The sequence below is a fragment of the Bacillus rossius genome, chromosome 6 (genome assembly GCF_032445375.1).
Source record: "Bacillus rossius redtenbacheri isolate Brsri chromosome 6, Brsri_v3, whole genome shotgun sequence".
Classification (NCBI taxonomy): Eukaryota; Metazoa; Arthropoda; class Insecta; order Phasmatodea; family Bacillidae; genus Bacillus; species Bacillus rossius.
This window is the reverse complement of record NC_086334.1, coordinates 72,878,315-72,901,477: the sequence shown is the minus strand read 5'-3', so window position 1 is coordinate 72,901,477 and position 23,163 is coordinate 72,878,315.

Below are 23,163 nucleotides of genomic sequence, written 5' to 3'. Positions count from 1 at the left end.
GACTTCGATGGCATCTTTACCGACTTTAACGTCGTACTCGATGGAGGATGTACCATCGACTACGGGAACAATGACGTCGGCGCCGACGATGTTGGAGCAGATCCCGTTGGCAACGCCTCTGACAACACTGGAGGAGACTTCGATATGTGCGGTTCCACCATCAGCTGAAGTTTCATCAGCATTGAATACGTCAATTAATGAAGAGTGTACTTCGCATCAGTGCAAATACTGTGGTGCATCATTTACTATCACCTCAAATGCTCGCAGACATGAAAGAAGCGGTTGTTCTAATAATGTTCAAAGAATTCAATTTCAGTGCAATAAGTGCAATAAACTAATTTCACGTCTCGATAGCTTACATCGACATTATAAAAAATGCTCCGAGACATATACTGAACATGGTTTTCGATTTGACTCATGTGTTGTACCGTCTAATGAGACTATATAAGTGATATGAACTTCAGTCCGTCTCTGGCTGTGGTGATGAACGGATCGGATAGACATTTAAAGTCATGTAAAAGGCTTACTTCGTTCATTAAGAAGACTGTTTGAATCGAGGAATCCAAAAAGGCTTTAGTAATTTGTCAGTGTTTTTTTGTACTTGTAGTAGTGTATTGAATTTATGTAATAAAATTTTTTTAAAATAATTTGCGGTGTTTTTATTTTCTCAAACCTACCACTTTTTTAGTATTTTTTTAAATTAAAGTTGTTTTGTATCGACAATGGATCGAACCAAGGACCTTAGTCGATCTATTCAATCAGTATATGGATTACTAATTTATTTCATGAATTTTGAACTTTTTCCCGAATCTCTAGCTACATTATTACATGATTTCAAGATGGCGGCTGAATTTCAAGATGGCGGGGGGCACCTCCATAATAAATGATTACTGCGCTGTAGCGGGTTAGAATAAAATTATCCAGATGGAAATGTACTCTATAATACAAGTACACACAATATGGCGTACTCCAGCAGGTGGTAGCTCCTGGTAGCATGTACTGAACATAAAATGTCGGATCCATGATGGTCGACAAGGACAAAGTCAAATTTCAAGGACAAAGTCAAATTTCAAGGTCAAGGTCAAATTTCAAGTACAAGGTTAAATTTCAAGGTCAAGGTCAAATTTCAAGGTCAAGGTTAAATTTCAAGGTCAAGGTCAAATTTCTAAGGTCAAGGACAAAGTTCAAGGTCAACAATTGAGAACAAAGATATGGTGACCAGATAATTATACTAGCATGGTATCAGCACACTCTAGCAGACGAAAACAAGATGGTGGTCTCCAGCGGATGAAGACAAGATGGCGGACATGATGTCATACCAGTTGACGATATATACCTTGGTATTGTTGGTGTTAGATCAGTCTAGGTAGCTTTCATGGAGGAAGGATCGACCGTTTACTCTCGCCGGGAATCGAACCAAGGACGTACATCGATATAATCAAACAGAATTCAAATACGTTAATTTTTTGATGAATTTTGGAATTTATTTAATTAAAATCGGATAATAAATAAAGATTTTCAAGATGGCGTCCAAATTTCAAGATGGTGGACGTGACGTCATACTAGGTGACGATATATATGCTTTGAAAAAAGTGTTGGGAGTCAGTCTGCCTGCAACCACCATTGAGGAAGGAGCCTGTCGCCATTTTTAATTTTTTTTTGCATTCGTCGGGTTCGAACCGAGGACTCCGAACTCTGTATTTAATGTTTGTTTTTTAAATATTTTTTATCAAAATTATATTATTTAATTTTTTTTATAATTTTTAAAAAAATTTCATTAAAATTGGATAATAAAAAAGTTAAAGATGGCGACCGTAACGGAAAATTGCAACGGTGACGTCATCATCCAATATGGCGGAAAACACATCGCCGGAATTTTCGAGAACACAATGACGTCATCCAAAATGGTGGATCCAAGATGGCGGATCCAAAATGGCCGCCGGGGTCATGGTCAAGGTCAAAGGTCAAGATCATCCAAGATGGCCGCCGTGACGTCACTATCCAAGATGGCGGTCGCGCCCACAGGCTCCACAACCTGAATCCTGCCGCAGACCGTCATTCCTATACTACTGATGGACATTTTCAAGAAATTTGATGCTGACTCTGACCAGCCGTACTCAAGTGAGAGTAAAAGTGAAAAATAGATAGTTATTAGGCTTGTTATTTGTTGATAGTTTTGAGGTATCTAAAGACTTTTATGTTCGAAATTAAGTGTTGTAAGAAATTGACATATCAGTTAAAGTAGTGTGTAAGTTGTTTTTGTCATTTTGATTCTCACCAGGTTAGATATGAGCAGTGTCATGATGTTGTCTATTGTTGTGTGGAGTGTATGTTGTGAGATGAGTAAAACTAAGTTAATAATCATTGTTGAATGTTTTATTAAAAATTGTTAAACCGATATGAGAGTTTTTGATTTAAGAATATGCAAAGATCAATCAACAATATAACTATAACCAAAATCATGTAATGACGAATCCAGGGGTATGCTACCTTCAAATTGCACTAGAATCGCCTGTAACAAAAGTATACCATTAAAATTAAGCTGTGAGGAACATTTTATGTTTAAGTAATCTGTCTGCGTACTTCTGATGAAATTTGATGGCAACATTAAACTTGGCTTAGAACAAATTAAAAAGTATTAAACACTACATCAACAACTCACTAGCATGGTGACAGGCGATCGTTAAACATGACATTCCATTTGTCGTCAGCGAGCTGCTCGGTATGTATGGAAGAACCTGCCGACTTAATTTGGCTCGGTTCGTTTTGGAACCTGAAAAATATAAAGAAGTATTAAAAATTGTTACATTCTTAAAAAAGGCCTGCCCCAAAAAATGTAGACATTGTTTTATTTTCATCACTGGCCACCCTTATAGTTACCAAATAATGTTTACACTTACACTATGTCGTTAAGCCACTTGATCTTATTGATATGGTACGTTGTTTGAAGAGTATGGTTGAATATTTCGGGACCCTTGATGCCTTTTAACTCCAAAAACCTGTGAAAATGGTTGTAAATAATAAAAAACAAACACTTTTAAATATGATATAAATATCGGTACTTAAGTTATAGATAGACTGCTTACCTCTCGAGGCTTGGTGCAGCAGTCATTAGTATGTGGCGGTCAGGATTCGACACAATCATTTTTGAAATGATGTGATCGGAGCTTGCAATCATCGGCACAATTTGTCTGGAAGTTAAAAATAAGTCATGATAACTGACGTATATGCTTCTCTAAGTCAATCATATTGTGATTACTTACGTCGACTCCTCTTCCTCGTAACCACAGCCGGTGGGGTGAGGCATTATCAACACACATTTGACCGGTAAAATCAGATCAATTCTGTAAATGTCTGGATCATTTCTGAAAACAGTGAAAAAAAAGTTAAAACATCGAGAAACAAAAGACGTAGAAAAAATCTGACACAATTGAATACAAAGGACACTTACATTTCTTCTATCCTTTCTAAGTGATATCCGCGCCCGGTCCGATTTTGAGTAATCATAGCCGATACGTCTATAGTTAGGACGACTTTCCAATCCGATTGATGATGAATTGTGATCGCGGTTTTCACCAGCTGTATAATAAGGCCGCTTCCACTCACCACCGGCCATTCTCTTGGTACTTGGATTTCCGAAGTCAAAGGTTGGTATTCGTTCATTTTTATGACTCTGAAAACTGATTTAAAGCTAGTTAAACATAATCTTAATCAATTTATCTTGCTAATAAATGCATGCAAGTATAATTTATGATAATTAAATAATAATTACCACAACGCTACAGCTGTGTTCACGATGAGCTCACTGGAGTGACTATGTAAGGAGTTATTTTTACGGACCAAAATTTCAGTTATCAGAGACACTCCGATAACCTTTTATGTCATGAGTCAATAATGCTTAAATTGAATGACCAACGTAGAAAAGATCCCGAAATAGTGAACTAAAACGTGATCTGAATTCGGGAAAACCCACATGACGCCATCCCGAAACAAACAATGTATGCACGGGTACTGTTTCCGGGTGTCAAGTTGACAGCTTTATGTGTGATAAGATAATTTGGGCAAATAATCGATATTGAACCTAATTACTACTGTTGCTAAAGCTTAAAATACTATGCTGTCAATCTTCCTTATGAAAATTCTCTCGACTTCTACCCTTATTATGAGCTTCCAGTACGGAACGAGTGAAGATAAGTGGAAGCTATCTTGAGGATTGACATCATTTATGCGTTCACGCTTTTAGAAGTCGTTAGATCAGTGTTTGTTTGGGATCCGTATGAGTTTTATTATGACACTCCAACACTTCCTCAATAATTTTCCGTGATGTCCACCGCCTTAGCTTATATGAACTAAATGAACATTGAAAATCGCGTTTTTAGTGCTGAGAGATGAATGAACTGACGTTCAAATATATTGCGTTCATTATAAGCTAAAACAAAGCATACAGTGTGGGCTATAGAGTACGCTTCATCGAAAATGTAATTAGGTTCGTACAATTAGATTACCCTAATCTAGATCGAGGCGATAAAGGTCAATGCATACTAACCGAAAATAAATTGAATACTAATGACACTTGAATACTAATATAATACCTTTTAGTACCTGAACCGATGACCGGACAAATTAATGAACATCGATCAAGGTAGGAACATTATTGCTGGATAGCAGAAACTAAAACAATTATCGGTACTCAAGGCTGTGGAAATTGAAGTGTTTTGATGTTAGTGCAATATTCTAATATTTCATAAGTTCTTAGTACTGCTTAAAGCCTCCCGATACAAGCAATGACGTACGTGTTCAAGTTGGTTGATTGAACAAAAACTGACTTTATTAGTTACTAGCTGACCCGGCGAACTTCGTACCGCCTAACAGTCAATGAATGTCGTGTTAAATTTTATCTAAACATAATTAAGGATTTGATTAACAAATAAAATGAATACTCAAAATTCAATAAAAGTACAAAAATCAAGTATTTCAGTGGCGTGTCAGCAATACATTTGCTTTATTGGAGCTATGTATTTTGCTGCATAGGTTGCACTCGGGTTAATTCTCTTCAGTGAAGCACCTTGTGATAAACAACATTTTTTTTTTGTTTTGTTATCAGGCGCATGAACAAATAAAGAGGATGGTTTGCCGACAGGTGAACATGCCACGTAAATTGACCATGAGAAAAACACGCATTTTCTAGATTCAGACCACAAACTTTTAAGGATTGGCCTTTTGATTTGTTAATCATCATGGCGAATGCAAGACGAATCGGAAATTGAAATCGTTTAAACTCAAAGGGCATATCGGTTGGAATCATCGGAATCCTCGGAATGAGAACTTCCTCACCTTCGAATTTTCCTTTGAGTATCGTCGCGTAAATCACATTTTCATCAATTTACTTACCACCAAACGCGTTCCGTTGCTCAGTTTTGGTTGGTTTATGTTTCGAAGCATGATTACTACGGAGCCAACCTTTAGTCTTAAATTGTGGGGTGGTAAGACAGGCACATCCAAGGAGTTTAAAAATTGAATTGGATAGTTGGTGGCTTCATCTTCATTTGTAACACAGTCAATAGATTTGAATGAATGCAGTGTACCAATGATCTCATCCTGAATTATGTAGTTTAATTCATTTACATCTTTATTCTTAGCCGCCAAAATTGCTCGCTCACTCAACCATTCATTATTTTTGTGGTTAGTAATGATTTTTGGGAATACTTTGTTGATGAGTTCGTCTTTCGATGAGATAAAGTTACAGAAATTCGGAGGAAATGAAATCAATCCGCTCGATTCATCGATAGGTACTCGACCATTACCGATAGTCAGCAATTGCTCAGAGAAATCTTCAGCAGATAAATCGTTCAGCAATGCATTTCTCATGTTGGTTGTCAGCTGAAGTTTCTTCACATAGCGTCATAGATTCGATGATTTGAGGCAAGCGTTTATTTCGTCGGCAGCAGTTGATCTTTGAATTTCTGGCAGTGTTTGACGGAAATCGCCAGACATTAAAATCATCGCGCCTCCTAAACATCTCGAGTCATTGTGTAGATCTTTCAATGTTTGGTTAAGTGCTTCCAATGCACGTTTATCGCCATTGTGCATTCGTCCCAGGTACTGTCAATCTGTTTTTTTATGTGGTAGTGCTGTAGTGTTAATGCGATTGGGTGATTCATTTTAATTAATTTTAATGATAAAAGTAAACAATAAATCACAAAATGGGTAAAAACAAAGGTCTCAAACATGGCGACGACAAAAGGTTTAGAGCTTTAGTTTTTCTTACACTCTCTACTTTATTCGTTAGAATAGCTTCGCGGCTATTGCTTGGCGGACATAGAGAAATAACACTCACAGTTTGTACGTCTGTAACTTTGTATGTCTATGGCCAACCTGCGTGACATGAGCATAGAAAAGAGAGGGACATGAGTTGTCAATTGCGGAATATGGCGGAGTTACAAACCTAATTTATTCAAAAAAAAATTTTTCTGTGAATTTTATTATTTTAATAGTTATTCTGTTATTTGGGGTGGATACGAATCCAAAAAATCAGATATCATTAAAATCGGTCCAGCCGTTCTTGAGTTATAAATGGTGTAACTAACCCGACTTTGTTTTATATATAAGTATAGATTAAATTGTCAAAATAAGATTTTCGTCAATTTATATAATTTCAAAATATTTAGTAGGCTTTGTTTATATCGCGCCAAAGACAAACTGAAAGAAAAGAGTTCGCACATGAGCGAAATGGTTTTCTTTACAATGTGCGATATAAACAAAGTCTACTAAATATTGTGACATTTAATTAAATGAAAAGTGACATTTAATTAAATGAAAATTGAGAGTGTGTTATGATTATTGTGAACAATATACTTTCTTGATTTTCTATTTTTTATTTTGGTTTTCTATATGAAGTGTGTTTTTAGTTTTTTAAACTATTATTTATTTTTTCCCCCGGGAACCGGATAAAAAGTACCCCATGTCCGTCTCCAGGTTCTAAGCTACCTTCCTACCAATTTTCAGCCAAATCGGTTCAGCCGTTCTTGAGTTATAAATAGTGTAACTAACACGACTTTCTTTTATATATATAGATTAAGATTTACATTATTGAAAAAAATTAGAGTATGCCTAATTACGTGGCCAACGTTTGTTTACCTTTCTATAATAATCTAATTATTTTCGTTCAAAAGTTACATTGAAAAATACAACATGAGTGTATAAACTTTAGCCAGTTAATGCTTACAGTCGAAAAACATGCAATGTGAGGTCAACGCCATTGATGGCGTATCTTACATTTGGTCAAACATGTAATATGGGAACGTTCGAATTCGGTTAATTACTCTTTAACTGCGTAGTACTTAGTGGTCACGGCGGTGAGTATATAAGTCCTATTAGCGCGGAATGTAAATTAGTTCAAAAAGTGTAATTATTGAACAAACAATAATAGTTAAGCTTAGTTAAGTTTGATACTAAAAATACTACGGACAATGGCAATAAACTACGCTGTAGATATCAATTGAAGTGATTTTCTACACTTCATGAACAAACTTGATTCACTAACCAGGATCATCGCGGAATATTACTCAATAGTTCCCAAGCAAGAAGAAGAAGAGCAAAATAGTACGTCAGCTCAGAACGAGAATAAGTTTAGAAAGGAAAATGGTGTGCAGCTTGTGTGTTTTTTTCACCGTCGCGTCAAGCTTAGAGATAAGGAGACAATCATCGATGCAAGTTTCATCGATGGTTATCATTTCAAGCGGAAGTACATTTGCATAAAAAGTTTGCAAGAGGATGACTGCGACAAATTTTGGCGAGCTGTGTGGAATCACAAAGTACAAATTATAGTGATGATGAGTCGATTAAGTGATAAAAATTATCAATACTGGTCGCCGAAAGAGGGCTGTGTGATAGAGGGTGATAAGATTAAGATTAAGACCTTGAATATCTGTATCAAGCCACATTATAATTTAACTTTGTTAAGTCTGACCGACCAGTCTGTCAGGGAGCAAAAAATATCACACTATCAATACACCGCTTGGCCGCAGGATAACTTTTCTCACCAGCCGGATGCATTCATAGATTTTTTTGCACTGTTAAAGACATGTACTCTCAGTTAGAGAGACAAACAGCTGATAAGAAAATTGCTCCCGTGATCGTGCAATGCCTTGACGGGATTAGTAGCTCCGCTGTGTTTTGCGTATTCGACATATGCGTTGCACAATTTGAAAAAACGGGAAACCTTTCACTGCCTAGTGTTCTCAAAAAAGTTCGTCAGCAAAAGTATGGGTTTATGAACCATTTAGATGACTTTGTCTTGTGTTACCAATTACTTAGAGTCTATGTTAAGAAGAAGTTGTTTATACTGTCTTATATCTAAGTTTTGTAACACTAACTTGTGATTAAAAAGCAATACTACTTGTTTGTACATAAAATTACGTCATAAACACAGTGGACTACCGTTTGTTAGAAAATTAAAATTAAAAAGTTCTTAAATATTGTCAATTGTAATGTAGATCTACGTTTAGATTTTTCATTGTAATTTTCTGGAGATATTTTCATGCGCACGTAATCCATTCTATTTAAAGAACCAGTTTAGAAATTATGTTATTTTTACGCATTTAGAATAAATAGAATACTCACTTTGTACTGTAAATCAAACTAAATCCTAGATGCTGATAATTGATAGCCTCTGTTTTGAACTCTTCGCATTGTTGAAAGCCAGTTTGAGAACCACAATTGATTCAGACGTCCTGCAAGCGTTCCCACTAGGGATATTTTGGAAGGAAGAACAAACCCGAAATCATGTAATGGAAGTCTGATCTAAATAAATATTTGTAATCTTGTTAGAATAGTCGGTTGCGTCGTATTAAACAAGCTTATTTCAATGATAAAGTTCGCTTTTGTATAAACAGTTAAAATCTAATTATACGGTTTTAATAAACCCGAATGTTCTTGGGCATTCGAAAAAAGGCTCGTAAATTATGCCATCTTTCATCTCTGTCTGGGTAGATTAACGACGCTAAAATGAATACTTATGGTGACGGTAAAACAGTTTACACTTGTGAGTTCCCACTCGCGTATATTAATAAACAATATTTGCGTTGTAATTAACGTGCCAGACAGTATGTCGCCGCTGGTGACGTATGCAGTCTAGTTCAGGCGTTGGTATGTAGATCACCAAGTGTAAAATATGTTTTATTGTCTAATAAATTTCACGTGTTTCTCAACGAGTACCTAGTACGGTCTGAGAAAAAGGAATATATCAACGCTTTATATTTTATTTGTTTAAACTAAGATTATTAATAAATATGCAATGATTTAGTTTATAGCTAGGTGTTTGTGGATAGTTGAAGGAAACTTAAGAAGAGATTTTATTGTGAGTTACAAATATATTTTCGAAAAATATTATCAAAGCTTAAGTTGATTAGTGATACATGAGATTATTTTCTAGAACATCGAAAACTCATCAAAATTTGATTGATAATGTAACCTAACATAGTAATTCAAAACTGTATAACAAAAAATATACTGATTTACATCAGACAGGCAGGTGTGTCTTTGCTTCCTGAGGTTTAAAACAGTAGAAAAAAGGTTCACTTTACAGGTTTTTCTACATTTTGAAAGAGAGATATCCACAGCACAAAATGTCATTGCCCTTCCTAGCCCACTGGTGCAATGAACCAATATCGGACTACTAGGATCCGTTTTCCAATCATTAACTGATCTTTGGGAAAACGCCCATAGATCATATTTCTTTACCGTTGATACCAAGTCAAGAAAATCGGGCTCTGCAGGAGAAATATAATGTTCTTGCCATTTTTCATACAAAAAATGAGTGAGTTTCAAGTGACCTCCATTCTTGTGTGTGACGGTAATACTTGTAATTTGTAAATTCTCAAACGTCGAATCAACCTCGATCGTTTTTACCTTCAAATTTCCAAATTCGAGGGTTGTTCCTTCAATTGGGCTCCAATAGCGGTAGCACTGGCTCTTGTCGTTTTCAACAGGTTTACACAGCATAACGATGAGCTCAATTTTTTGTTCCCATATCATCTTCCACCAACCTGAGGTTGTCGTTTTTAAAGGTGCCTGGCTTACGATGTACTTCTTAGGATGCTTGAAGCCATCAACATAGCTTGCGTTAATGTAGCCCTTAGATTTTCGTCCTCTTGCAGAATCACGCGGCTGTGATCAAAGCATGGTGCGTCTGAATATCTGTTATTCTTCAAGTTTTCAGCAGCCGTACATACATCGAAAGTTCCTGGTATTTTCATGTTTATTATTTTGTCGTGCTCATCACAGATATATTTATGGGCGTCTGGCTTGTTAATCAATTGCATGAGACTGTGACAGCTCAGCTTCTTAGAATTTTTACTACCCATTTAAGTTACAGCTGGTGTCACAGTTTTTCAATCGCTGTTCACTCATGAACACAACTGTATCGACTTTTGACTGGATTTCAACTGAATGGTAGCTATTTAAATACTCCATTTATGTATGCCCTTTTCCTTCCTAACTGACGCACATGCGATAAGCTATTTAGGTTACATTATTGTTACAATTTAACAAACAAGAACTGTTTAAATTCACACAGTAGGTTAATTCGGTCTGACCTCATGGGCAAACTACAAACTGATAGACGTCATTTAATTCATTAGGTGACTACTTAAAAACAATATTGCAATATGAAACGGTATACGTGCCTAAGCACAAGACCATTAAGTTTACGTCACAAGGGATTTTATTTGAGCTTATTTATTCTCTTTGATTGAACCAAGTGATATATCAACACTAAACATATATTTTTACCACCGTTTATCTACCCTGTGGTCAAGAGACATGGATAATTAACCAAAAGATGATAAAATTGTCAATAAACAAAGCTATATAACGGTTCTTATTACGACTGTAACTTAGTGTAAAGTCAACTGCGCTTGTTGCAGAGTCAATTTCAATTTCTTTGCTCATTTAAGCTAAAAGTTTGCATAATTTTGGCAGACCTCTTTGAGATTCACAACAGCTATCATTATTTGCAACTGGTGACTGAATCAGAAACGAAATACATCGAAAGGACTTATCGAGAGCACGATATCATCGTCAACACGCCAATAAGTGGTCCTTGCACAGAATATAAGAAAAAGAAAAATATTAAGAAGAATCGCTTTCCAGGCATCAAATGCTGGGACACTACCCGGGTTTTTTTATTTAAAAAAAGATCGAACTACATCCACGCTAACTATGCGGATGGTTTCGAACGCAATAAAAAATCCATAGTGACGCAAGAACCAATGGACAGCACGCTCGAGGACTACTTGACCATGGTTTGGCAGGCAGTTACTAGGGTTATTGTAATGATGAGTGGTGCCGACGCACCCTCTGTTATTGACCGTTCTAAACTGAAAATATTTACAGTCACTGTCAATAGTATCGTCCTGCAATCTGATTACGTTGAAATGATTTTGAATATTTTTGATATGAATACCGTACAATCAAAAGCTGTACATTTTTTCAAATACCTGAGCTGGCCAAAAGGAGAGAGTACTGATATATTGATGCTCATCAGTTTTCTAATAGTAGTAAATGTAAAGCTACAGTATTTTTACCAAGAAGCCTCGACAAGTCCACCAGGTCCAATAGTTGTCTATAGTCGCACTGGCACCGGGAGAGCTGCAACGTTTTGTGCCGTAGATATCTGCATGATCCAATTAGTTAACGCATCAACAGTGTCAATACCATTAGTTTTGCTTAGAATCAGACAGAAGAGACATTCAAGCTTCGAGTTTTTGCACAATAATTTTTTATCAACAATTTAATAGTATATTTTCTAGCAACTATTCCACCAAATTGTAAATTATTCTTACAATTACTTTCTCATTGCTTCGATAAAAGTGCATGTAAGTTATCAGGTTCACCGACAGTCCAACAATAATTTTGATTATAAGTTTTAACTTGAGCAAACTCTTATCAATCGACGACTGAAGTCCATTTTGTTTGCGCTACATTGTTACCTTACATTATCACCAGGAAAATGTATCGATATATTTAACCACAAACCGCAAAACGGCATGAGTAATAAGTTGAGCTCGCTATCAAAATAAAAATATTTAGATTCTATCCTTACAACGTTAGTATAACGGAACCATTCGTTGCGATCACACGCCTGTTGGTATTTTTGACGCGTTCTTTTGGATTCGCTTTTACGACAATGGCTGTCAATCTCCTAGAACTTCTTAGATCTAAAGATTACATACGACGAGCAACAAACCCGAAGTACCTGAAAACGATCCTTCAAGAACACTTGGACATCATCAATACACCTAGCGAAGGTAACTGCGACCACTTTCAACTGCCTAAAAACAAGACGAAAAATCGATGTCTGGACTATCCATGTTGGGACGTTTCTCGAGTGGTTCTTCAATCTATCAACGGCTCGGACTAAATAAATGCGAATTATGTAAGTGGATTTGACAAGAGATGTAAATTTATAGCCACGCAACAACCGATGGCAACCATTCTCGATGATTTTTGGAACATGATCTGGCAGGAAAACTCAAGGATAATTGTAATGCTGAATGGCGCCAAGCAAGAATCACAACCAACCAGCCTACAGTACTTCTCCGTCAATCAAGATCATGTGATATCGAAAGAATTTATCATCATAGAAGAAAGCATCAAAATGAAAGCTCATTATATCTACACTGCATTGACTATTTGTCACAGATCAACTGGAAAATTGAGAGTAATCCATTACTTTAAATACTTGGACTGGCTAGAGACTGGCATTCCTGATGTTAAATTGTTCCTTGACTTCCTGCTAGCAGTCAATAAGCAATACCAGCATTATTTCAAAGAAGCGCGGCTGACTAATCAGCTCATGCCGGGTCCAATTGTCGTTCATGTCATCAAGATCGACCCTTCTGCAAGCTTGGTCGATGGTAAAGACATCGAAGGGAAGTTTATGCTTGTCGGGACATCGGGTTCTAATATCTCATCCTCTCAATTCTGGGACTTGACATGGAGAAGTAACAGCAGAGTGATTGTGAGATTTGACAAAGGTAAATCGATAAAACATCTTTGGCTTAATAGTTCTTCATCCCTTGAGTATAATGTCGGGGAATTCACTCTTTGGAAGAAGACTATCATTGATAAATACTACACTCAGATCAGTTTGACCGTAAAAAATAACAAAGAAAAGAAATCAAGAAAAATAACGCACTTCCAATACCACAACTGTCCGGATCATCATGCGCCCTTCTATTCTGCGCAGCTCATAAGTTTCTGGAAAATGGTAAACAAAAAATACGAAAGATGCATCACAACAGAAGCGGAGGGGAAGAAAAATGCACTCAGTCCAATAGTGATGTACAGTGGCAAATGTTTCGAAAGACTGGTGTCAATATGTGCGATAGACATCTGTTTGGACCAGTTAATGGAGGAACAACCAGTTTCAGTAATAAGCATCCTTTTGGGCATTAAAAGCCAAGTTTCTCTCAACTCCATCAGCTCGGAGGAAGAGGTATTCATTGATAGGACCTTGCTGCACAGTGAACGCGCGTTTTTTGGAAAAAAGGACAATCCAATGACAGTGACCCTGGAAGTACGACTTTCGGAGATCGAGTTAAGAAGTATTGTTCACTTTTTAAACGCAAGTCTATTTTCTGAGTGCTCAGTGTTCGATATAGGGTTGACACTCCAGTTACGATAAAATATTTTTTGAAAGTGTTTACATAATATGTGATATATGTTGTTAGGTAAGTGAGAGCTGTGATATATATATGATTGAGAATAAAATTATAAATATCTTTGAAATATGCACTGAGAGAAAGAAAAATCATTGTCCAGGTAAGAATTTCTTGGCATAAGAATTTGTTGGAATGAACTACTCGGATTTGTTAATTTGTTTACAGAAGATTGTCAATATCTGCCTTTATTAGGAAACATTTGCTTTTATAATAATAATAGGTAAGATACAACATGCTTTACTTGAATTAAGTAAAAGTTACGTAGATCAATTTAACCAATTTTTCAGGCAAGAAAATATATCGTTAATAATTATCAAGAATTTGTGTTATTGTGTCAAGGAAATGCTCTCAAAGTGTATGTTTGTGTTTTTTCCCGTGTAAAAATTAACTCTAAATTGTTGAAACATTATGTTGATAGTATCGAAAGATGTTTTAACCGCAACTTACGTCCAATTGATCTTCTCAAATAGAAGCACAAACCCCTATGACTGAATGGGCCAACTGTCAAAGTCAAGGAAAAAAATTAATTAGTATTCTACGTCTTAACCCTAAAATCTGACAATACTACGGTGTAGTTTATAAGCCGTCATAGCCTGTATAATTGTTTATTATTCTCTTTAACGTGTTTCATTTCTCTGGATGAACGCAATTCTCGCGTTCTAACAAAAACAAGCTGTGTAAATATTTTCGGGTTAATATAATGGTTTATAATTTTTTACGGCCACGTCAATCGTTAGGTGATGGTATCTGCTTCAGAAAAATGCGTAATTGGAATATCAGAGGCGTGTTGTTGGGAAATACGTTTTTTTAATGATGAAAAGCGCTTTCAAGTATGTCTCGATAAATTTAGACAACCTTTCTTTGACGTGTTCTTGAGCAGCTTTATTTCTTCCAATGATAATGATGATGATATAAGAACAATGATAGTTGTTTGATCGACATGTAACCATGGGCATCAGTATGGATTGTACTACTCAAGCTATAAATAATGTCATCAGCAAGCCGCAAACAGAAATAGGCAACGAATATAGAGTAACGTTTGCGGTCGAATGAATCGGCCAGTAATAAACAAAGATTTCTAAGGGGACGTTATTAATAGGGATGTTAATTATAAGTGTGCTTCCAGAATCGCTAGATTCTTAAGTATCAAGCAGTATAACCGTACTCAATTAACACATGGATGGTCATTCTCCAAAAAATTAGAGTTAAGAGTTGATGAAAGGTAAAACTCCTAAGACAAGTCAGCAATACCTGTCACGACCCAGATAATTGTAATTATTATTGGTATCAACCGCTGTTGACATTTTTTATTATCGCAATGTTGACTTGTGGCGAAAATTATAAGAGTTGACCTTATTCATGATCCGGATTTGGCAAATCAGGACCGTAATAGGAGGATACAAGTAACGCACCTATGTGTTGTTAAAAAGGCACTCTGTAGACGCTTCTGCATCTTACAAATCAAGGCTCAGAATAACGGCCAGTTTCACACGTGGAAAATAATTTTTCAATTTTTCATTTTTTTTTGGATCGAAATTTTTATATTTCGACATCGAACAGGGCCCTAGTAAGATACGAAATGTTTGAGTTCTATATTTTAATATTTCTTGCAAAAACTGCATCAATGGTAGTTCCCCCTTTGGTTTTCACGACGTTCACACTGTTTACTTCGCTGCATAGCAATAATACCACGCGCATGTGCTTGGGATCTACCTACTCACTCTCCTTCTCTCTCCTACTTTCTACCTTTGTGTATCTTTCTTTCTCTCTCCCTCTTGCGTTGGAATATTGGACGCTACTCGTTGCTAACGCTCGCGCATGCGTTCGAGTGCCACGCATTCACTCTCGCTCTGTCTCTTTCTATTCCCCCTCCCCAGGAGCGTTAAACGTTTAACGCAACCATGTTGGAAGTCGCATTATAAGTTTCACTTCAATAACAATTAAAATACAAAACCCACAGGAAACAAGCCTAAATCAGCTGATGTCAAACAGATATTCCTGGCGGTAAACCTAAAAATGTAGTATTATTAACACAATGACGACAAGACCAACGAACAAAGTCTGCTTGTGCCTGATGAAGTTGTAAATGTGCGATATGTTAATAATGTTCGCAGGCTTTCACGGCCATTGTCTGAAGTAGCTTGGCTAATGGGTTGTAGCCGTGTCCTTGGCGAATAATTCACCGACTGTTCGGTCGACATTGCAGTCGCCATCATCAGGGAGCAGTATTTTTCCTTTTTAATTATTAATTTTAAGCAAAAACATGGTAACGAAAAAATAGCTAAAATAAATTTATTCCGAACGATCAAGTAGGCTTACATGAGTTTTTATAACAAGAATAATTTGTTTTAATAATTTGAATATAATTACACTATTTGAAATATATTCTATGACCAACCTTTTGTTATAGTAGTAAAAATTATTTATTTCCCTTTTTTTACGACTTTGTTAACAATATTCACTTAATTAACCAGAAAATTTAGCACTCACGAAAGCAAGCTTGTATTTGAGTGCATATATTCACTTTAAAGTACATGCGGTATATTGAAAAATGTAAACATTTATAAATTTGTAATAACTCTGAAAAAATACATAAAATATAATATCAAAAACCTTACATTAGTTTAAAAAAGATGAAAGTTATAAAGAGCAATTTATTAAAATTCAATATAATGTATAAAGTAAAAAAGTATAAAATATAACTTTGTTTAATGAATAGTAGAAAATATAATTCAATAAAAATTAGTATTTAAAGTAAAGTACAAGTGCAACGTTACAACAATATATAAAACTGACTTAAATACTAAAGCAATCTCTTCTTCAGTTAAATTATCTAGCCGTATATTAATATTTTTTTAATTTGAATATATATATATTTTTGTTTTTAGTTTTTCAGGAATATTAACTACAATTTTTGAAAGCAAAATTTTTAAAGATCTATGATAAATTGTTTTATGAAATGGAGGGATTGGTATATTTATGTTGTCTATGCCGTGTAGGATAGTTATGATTTACATAATTTAACTGATTTTACTTTTGGTACATATTAATTATTGCAGCTCTCAAAAAAATATTTTATTAACAAATACATTTAATAGTTTAAAAAGTTCCTTGGATGGGTACATGTACTTTTTTAACATGACTCGTAAAATAAAATTTTGAATGTTTATAAGTGGCTTAGCTAACTGAAGTTTTGCTCATCCCTCCCCAGGCCCGAATGTCATACTGCATAACAGATTGAAAAATAGCATAGCAAACCATTCTAATACCTTTAATAGCTAATATTTATCTTAGTTCAACGAATTTGAACACATTTTATCGAATTTTGTTTGTAAGAGAAAAAAACATTTTATCCATTTTAGAAAAGAGTCGAGCACTATACCAAAATATTTTATATCCTGTACTCTTTATGTGACACTACATTTTTCACAATTTACGCTTATTTCATTACATACATGATTTTTATGAGCAAAGGTAAGGAATGATTAAAATAAAAATCAAACTAATATAATTTTACAAATTTAGAGATAATTTTCAGGTATTTGGTGAGATCACATTTGTTGATGCAAATATGGCCATTGTAAAAACTAGCATTCGTTAAAATAAAAGTTTTAGAAACGTTTAGAATGTGCACCATTTTAAATAAACATTATGAGCATAATTAAATAATCCTTTTCGGCAAAGCTTACTGCGTGTAGGTAGATTTAGAGATACATATTTCTTCTGCAAATATTTTGAAAACTCTGTAAACTCCTGGAACATTTTAAGAACTTAGTAGAGCCAACATCACACCCTATATGATAGCAAATATTTAAAAAAAATAGATTTAACATTTTCTCATATTCCATGCAGCAAATATGATTTTAATGTTTTTAACCTAATGCATCCAGCATTGACTGTCGTAACGAATTACATGGTATGCTTCTAATGTAGTTATGCAATTATGTTTTGTTATCCAAACACTATTTTTCATCCCTTACATAGTCGTACAATTTTTTTGACAAAGAGATATGGTCACATTAAGATGGTATTAATAAATCATGACGTATTTGATACTAAGAAAGTTTTATTTTTCAAGTGAAAACTTCTTTAGCCGCGTTTAGCGATTTTTTGTAGGGGCAAAACTTATGGGTTCGCGTCACCGACATGCTAGTGACGGGTTGCGCCAGACTGGCGAATCGCAGCGGCCTGTGTACATGTATACGCATATATGCACTAATACATTGTATATACTCGACTGTATCATTTGCGTGTTGGACTCTTTTTGATGGGTAAAATCTTGTGAGTTCGCATCACCGACATGCTGTAGTAGCAGTAAGTGAGGTAAATTTGACCACGTGAATACATGACCTAGGTCTGACATCACTGGTAAGTCATAGCTAGGTAATGAATTTTTACGTAATTTATACATACCACTGACATTATGTTGTGACTAAAAGATGGTAGGTAGAAATATTTAAATAAAGGGATAGAGAGTTAGAGAGATAAATATAGAATACGAAGATAGATAGAGAGAATTAGAGAGAGATAGAGAGATGTTTTGTTTATGTGTAACCTACAAGTATAAATAAATTTAATGAGGAATTGCAACGCATGCTGGGCCTTAGCTAGTATATTATGTAAGCTACTGTCTAGCGAGTGGGCACAGAACTACTTCAAAAACTATTTCTCAGTATGGGCAATTAGAGTTTCTCCACAATGGGCATTGTTTTTAATATTTGACTAATTGCTCAAAACCAGAGTATATATATTCTCCAGACCCTTCCCCTCCTCTCTTTTGCCCAACAAATCCCATGTTTTACGAAACATCGGAGAAAGAACCGAATACTCTAGCACATTGATCACTATTCTGTAATTGACTCGGCACAATCAATACATAGACAAGGCTTCCACTTATAATCTTCTTTCTTAGCTCTCAACCTGTCTGGTTGGTAACTCTAAAACGATAGATCACTCAACACATGTACTAGTTTTGTGGTTGCTCTGAATGCTTACAGTTTTTTTGCAGCACTACAATAATACTCTACCTATGAATAATTGTTGTCATGACGACACATGTGTTCTTTCTCACACCAATTTTCAGGTAAAATTAATTATTTTTATTTACCATGTTCGCATTTTTAGTGTTAGAAACATAGAAAAACATAATACATTGTAACGTGCCGCTGCGCTCAATATGAAATTTCGTCTAAACAACAAATATAGATTGGCCGTGGAAGCGCCAGGCAGAAACGGTACTAAACACATTACCCATAGGGGCACAGCGCACGCACAACAAAATTTATGATTAACCTCCTTAAAACATGGTAAGGTTAATGTGGATCGTGATAAAGGATAAGAAATTAATAAGATCTGGTTTGGTTTACATTGGCATTTACTTAATGATTTTGTTGCTATTATTTCTACTTTACAAACCTTATTCTACTGAAGATAACCCATGGCATTACAGCCGAAACAAAATACCAAGAAAATTGTTGACCTTATTTGCTATACTTAATACATTAAATCTTGTTAAACAATAAACCAAATGGGAGGCCCCGGGGCGAGATATTATAATAAGTAACCATGGTTATATTTGACTGAATTTAAGGTCATTTGGTTTCTTAACTTTACAGGCCATTGAATATTGAGCGCGCAGGCTCTTCATAAGACAAATTATAAAAAAATTACATTTACTCGTTAAATGAATAAAAGTGTCCTGAAACTGGTTGTTCAGAATTATAAATTATTTTATGGTTTTTTCCACTCAGGGAAAAATATGTTAAAAGCTGGCACTCTTGAGAAATTCTCCGATTGCAGGAGGCGATGAATTTCGGTGAACTAACTCATGAACTGCATGGGAGTTGAATTTGGAGCGGAATCTCTCATCCTAGTTCTTGATCCCCGCCTGCAACCAGTATTCCCATCAAATTAGGTTGGTTAACAGGCGGCTGATGTTGGGCGAAGTTAAGCCCACGAGAACCGGAAAAGAAAAGTGTGTGTGGGTCGACGAAATAACTTACCTAAGCTGCGGGGTGGAGTAGATCAGGTCGGTCCCTGGAGATGGCCAGGTGATGCGCGACGCGGAAGATTGCTGTCGCCATGAAGAATAATAAGTAAAGACAAAAAAACTATTTCAAAAAATAAACTATTTCGGGCAGCAAAAAAAATTATAAATTGAGTGCTAAGGCACATGGCCTTGTCGATAACCAACTACATGCTTTAGAGAAAGCCGTTCACGACTTTTCAGAAGCGCGTTGTCTCGGGCTGCGAAGAGAGATCCGCCCTTACCGCGTGCTGCCTGCCGAATCGTCAAAAATGGCGCCGGCTCGCCTGATTAAAGCTGTCTTTGGTCGCCTGTCCAGGGAAGGGGCTTCGGAAAACCCGAAGGGAACCCGAATGGTTCCGAAAGAAAAAAAAGGGCTCCGGCGACCTATCGACTGAGTGTGAGGTCGACTGTTTCTCCTGGAGGGGATAGGGTGGTCAGTAGTGCGCTCTCGCTCTCAGCTGGTTCGTCCTTTCGCCGATAGATGGTGTGGGCATGCGGATCGGAGTCTCGCAGAGACCATCGCGGCACTTGGTGGCCGCCATTTTGCAAGGGGGGGGATTTTGGCCTTGAAGTTGGTCATTGCCGCGGCTGGCCGATGACCGCTGTGGACCAGGACGGGGTGGGGGGTATGTCCGGTGAATGACCTGCCCTGGGAGACTTCGCCGGCCAGGCGTCGGGACGTGCGGCGGAGCTTGAAAAAAGGAAACCAAAACGTGTTAGAGACCGCAAACTTCAGCACACCTCCGAGAAGGGGTGGAGGCGACCATGGGAAGCTTAGGGCGGCTACTTTCGTCACGCGTAGCGCTAAACTCGTGACGAGACGCGATGGCCAGTGGATACCGTTGCTGATGATAGCCCAGTAGTCGGCTAGACCCAGCAAATTTAGTGGGAAACGGCGGTGAGAGCACTATACTGCTCAACAAGCTAACCTGCCGGTACACTCGACCGAACAAGTTTGGATGGGGGCGAAAGCAGCGGGCGAAGGAGGAAAATTGAAGTTATAAAAAAATTAAAATTTTTGTAAAACTAAGAAAATAAAAAAAATCGTGCCTAAAGTAGCACTGATTCGGCACAACATGAAGTGCCCTGGTGCTCTTACACATGATCACACAGTCCTATTGATTTTTAAAAAATATTTTCTCAAAAAATTCGTAGTTAAAATATTTAAAACAAGTACACCAAACATTTATTAAAATTAAAAAGTATACAAATTAAATTGTATAGTTGTTTCGACTATAAAAGTTATTTAATCACTAATAATAATTTCATACCGTGTTATGAAACATGAAAAATACTCCATGCATATGCAAGATCAAATGTATACACATAAAAGTGAGGATTGAAGCAGGTTGCCGGCGGAAGACACTCGGGCCAAGAAAGCTGGAGCGAGTGTTCGAGCCTCTCTCTGCACGGCGATGCGGTAACATGCTCTGGCTCGCCTGAACGAGCTGTATGCGGAAGCCAGCAGAGCCAGAAGACGTGCCTCAGGCGTGCCGGAGCCTGCAGTTCTCCCTCCATGCTGTACGCCATTCATTATTCATTATTCACTATCCCTGCCGCCAAGGCACACATTACTTCCACTAGTGAGACTTCATGGCCGCGCTCTGGAATCCGCCATGTTGGGTTCCCTAGTCGTCTGCTAGAGCACGCTGTCTGAGAGCGGTGCGTGTTGATCAGTGGGACCGAGGGAAGGATTTAGTTGTCAAACTGTGTACGGAAAAGTGTGCTGGGAAATACAGTGACACTTTAAATACTCAAAAAATAGGCGTGATTCAGTATTTTCATTTATCAAAAATATTATTATTTAGAATATAGGTACATAATTTTACTGAAAAAAGGAGTATAGTTTTTTTATGTTCTGGCACAGGCTTCATTCTGGGATCAATGACCATAAACTATTTCGGATTGTTGTGACTTTTCACATTAAAACTTCCTCAAAAATTATTAAAGATGTTCGAAAATGAGTTAAAAATTCTCATTTTTACACGGTTTATATTAGCTTCACCTGTATGTTTGTTTGTATGTATGTTTGTAACCGTTGACCTTGAACTTTGACCTTGAACTTAAACTTTGACCTTAACCTTGAATTTTGACTTTGACCTTGTATTTAGACCTTGACCTTAAATTTTGACCTTGACCATGAACTTTGACTTTGAACTTGAAATTTGACCTTGACCTTGAAATTTGACTTTGACCTTGACGACCATCATGGATCCGTCATTTTAGGATCAGTACATGCTACCAGGAGCTACCACCTGCTAGTGGTCATTACCACCATCATGTTTTGTCTGCTGGAGGACACCATCTTGTATGTGTACTCGTCTTACCATCACGATAGTTTTATTCTATCCTGCTACAGTGCAGTAATCATTTATTACTACTGAGGTGCCTGCCAGCTTAAAATTTGGCCGCCATATTGAAATCATGTAACTATTTAGCTAGAAATGCGGGAAAAATTACAAAAGTCTCCGCAAAAATCAATTATTAATTTTGAAATTGAATCGATGGATTCCTGTCCACGATTCGATTCTTGATCAGTAACTGTTGTAACTAATTATTAAATTTTAGATTCTGTTTTCCATTACCTTTCGAGGAGTTTATTAATCATTCACTCTACAAAAATAACTCAAGACATTATACCTGACCAACGAATTAAATACAGTGCCGATTATACTAACATGAAAGTCTCATTTTTCAATAATCGGAATAAACTATAAACCGTTCATGTACAAAGCCACACATACAGGTCAATTGTCTTCAGACTACAAGACTGAGTCATGTCAATATCAGACATATAGACAATGAACTCAGTACACACAGGAAAACGGAAAGTACAAACAGTACACACAGGAAACGGAACGTACACACAGAAAACGGAACATACACACAGTACACACAGGAAACGGTACGAACGCACAGGAAACGGAATGATCACACATTCAGTAGCGGAAACACAGGCTTAGTTGGAAATCAGAATACAATAAATAAAAACATTAAATTTTTACTTTCAATATTTAATTTATTTCACAACATTACAAAAATTCAAGTAAAACAAGCCATTATTGTATGTAGCCAGCTTTCCTCAGTTCTTTAAGTATAAAGGATATTTCTTTGATGCACGAATAGTTTACTGCACAAGCGAGCCATGTAGAAGTCTTAGCCGGTCAACCAATATGTTTGGATCTTTCCATGATGTGTAATCAATCTCTTCCACCACCATCGTACTTGATTGTTTATTATACATACTTTTAATATCACAATCGTCCCAGTGATCATAACAAGAATTATCAGATTTATTTATTATAACACGTCGTTCCCATCGTTTAGGTCTTAACACCGCCACATTCTTCGATCTTGTCAGATTTAGGTGCTTCATCACAGTCTATGCCTTTGTCAACAGCCTCAGAGTCA